Source organism: Trichomycterus rosablanca, chromosome 13 (assembly GCF_030014385.1).
Source record: "Trichomycterus rosablanca isolate fTriRos1 chromosome 13, fTriRos1.hap1, whole genome shotgun sequence".
In the NCBI taxonomy this organism is placed as follows: Eukaryota; Metazoa; Chordata; class Actinopteri; order Siluriformes; family Trichomycteridae; genus Trichomycterus; species Trichomycterus rosablanca.
In genome coordinates this window covers 4817815-4819796 of record NC_086000.1, presented here as the reverse complement: position 1 = coordinate 4819796, position 1982 = coordinate 4817815, and positions in this window count along the sequence as shown.

Below are 1982 nucleotides of genomic sequence, written 5' to 3'. Positions count from 1 at the left end.
CTTCTTAACTACATGTTTTTAAGTAGATGTTTGGTATATTTTTGCAAACTAGGTTAAATAACTGCTGTAGTAATTCAGGTAATTAAGGTACACTTTTAACACGTTATGCAAAGGTTTACTTAAGTGTGTTTTTTTTCATAAAGTTACTTTCATGATGAACAAGGTACACTTGAGTATTCTAATCTTTAATTTACTACAGTGCACTACAGGGTATTGATAAACTAATGATCATTACACTAAAAGAGTGCTAAAATGGAACTTATCCTTTATTTGTACATAAATAATACAAAAGCTCAACTTACGTAGTTGTATTAACTAGTTGTATTAAGTAAACTAAATTCAGTATACAGTATTTAATTTAACTTTAGTATACTACAGCATATGATTTTACCTCCATGTTTCACACTTAAAGTAAAATTAAAGCACATTTAACCAGTATTTCAAGTGAGTACATTAAAATATTTTTTTGAATAGACTTATATATAAATATATTCCTTTCCTGTCTTTCTAGATCTGATTCTTTGTAGTAGTTACCAATATATTTATTAATATATTTATTAATGAGTGCTGTAATAATGTATGTAGTAATATCAACCTTATATAGGTATACTTGTAAATATACTTTTAATAAATACATTACTTTTAATTAAGTTTTATTAAATTGAATGTAGTTCTCAAATACTTGTTTTCAAATAATGTTTAATATTTTTTTGCAAAGTATGTTAATCAACTACTGTAGTAATTCACTTAAGGGACAAATTTGTACAACAATGTACTTAAGTGTGTTTTTTCATAAACTGACTTGTAAAATATTTTTTAAATTGTTGTTATATTCAAATATAAAAAATGTGAACATTTCAGTGTTAATTCTAATATGGAAGATATATCAATCATGTTAAAGAACACTTTTAAATACCATGTTACGTATTTTAACTTTGCATGTAATTAATAGATTTCATTTGATGCTGTAATTATTATGCTTGCAAAGAATTCACTACATAAATATTCATTCGGTGTAGTTTAAATAGTAACCTGTATGAACCTCATTAGATAAATGCTTTTAAAAAATAAAACCAATTATGTGTTTCCCTGCGTTTTACCCAAATGCACACAGCTCACAGTAATGCTAAACAGTTCATGTAACATACCGTCAGTATTATACTGATCAAATGAAGCAGATTTTAAAAACATTTACTGTAATAACAGACTGGTATTACTGCACATGCGATTACAGCGTTGTGGTGGAACAGAGGTAAACATGATGACGCAAGTCAAACAAATACAGAGTTTGGTGACTTTAACTGATACAAAACAAAACTAGTTTATTAAAAAAGTACTAAAAATATCGAAATGTTAAACAGTCTTTTGGTTTAAACCATTTTCTGTGTCATATAATTACCACAACACAACTGTATGTACTTAAATAGCAGCCGTGTATACTATTTAGTATGGAAGTATGTAGTGTGGATGCAGGCAAATGACGAACTCAAAGCATACTAGACTACTGCGCGTCAAAATAGTATACAAGTACGCACTTTAAACTTTGTTGTTTTGTATTTACGTAGCATGCTGTATCACTTTTTGTATTATTTTGAGTATATCACTTTAATATGATTTCACTCAACAACGAATAACTAATATTTTAAAAGAGGGGCACGCCAAATAGTACTTTTTATTTATTTTTCGTTTACTATGATGTCAGTTTTCTAAAATTTAACACTTTTACTTCAACACCAACAAGTTTAGATAATATACACGGGAAAATGAATCTCGCTGACAGACATTTATTATTTATTTTACATTTTAATCTAAATACAGGCGTATTAGTACTGAGTACTAGCTAGTATGTACGAATAGTACAGATTTGACCTACGCGAATACTTAATAGTACGCAAGTATGCGTAGTCGTAATCCCGTTTACGTATCGTAGGAAAAGTTCAATGACGTAATGACGCACGCTAACGGCTCTGACACCTTGTTGT